Raw genomic sequence first — 869 nt, forward strand, 5'->3', positions numbered from 1 at the left:
CACACACACGCACACATCTCTAGTTGCAAGTCGGTTATCGACATGCAAATTGGGGACCCCTCGACACACACACACACACACACATCCTAGTTGCGAGTCGATGCTTGACATGCAACTGAAGACCCCGTGACAAAAAGACACACACACATACACACACCCTAGTTGCGAGTTGATGGTCAACTTGCAACTAGGGACCCTTGACAAAAAGACACACACACACCCTTAGTTGCGAGTTGGTTATCGACATGTAGTTGCGGACCCTTGAGACATATACACACACACCCTAGTTGCGAGTTGATGGTAAACTTGCAATTGTGAGTCACGAATAAACACACACACACATCCCCTAGTTGCGAGTTGATGATCAACTTACAACTGGGGCCATGAATAAACACACACACACACACCTAGTTGCGAGTCGATGGGCGACTTGCCACTGGGTGTCCTCAACAAAACACATACCCCTAGTTGCGGGTCGATGCTTAACATGCAACTGGGGACCCCTTGATAAAAAGAGAGAGACACACACACACCCTAGTTGCGAAGTTGATGGTCAACTTGCAACTGGGGACCCCTTGACAAAAAGAGTCACACACACACACCCTAGTTGCGAGTTGATGGTCAACTTGCAACTGGGGTTTCTCAACAAACACACATCTCCTAATTGCGAGTTGATGGTCGACATGCAACTGGGGACCCTTGACAAAAAGACACACACACACCCCTAGTTGTGAGTCGGTTATCGACATGCAACTAGTAACCCTCTATAAACACACACACACACACACATCCTTAGTTGCGAGTCAATGAGCGGGTTGCAACTGGGGGCCACGACAAAACACGCACACACGCACCCCCCTAGTTGCGAG

The sequence above is a fragment of the Triticum dicoccoides genome, chromosome 5A (assembly GCF_002162155.2).
Source record: "Triticum dicoccoides isolate Atlit2015 ecotype Zavitan chromosome 5A, WEW_v2.0, whole genome shotgun sequence".
In the NCBI taxonomy this organism is placed as follows: Eukaryota; Viridiplantae; Streptophyta; class Magnoliopsida; order Poales; family Poaceae; genus Triticum; species Triticum dicoccoides.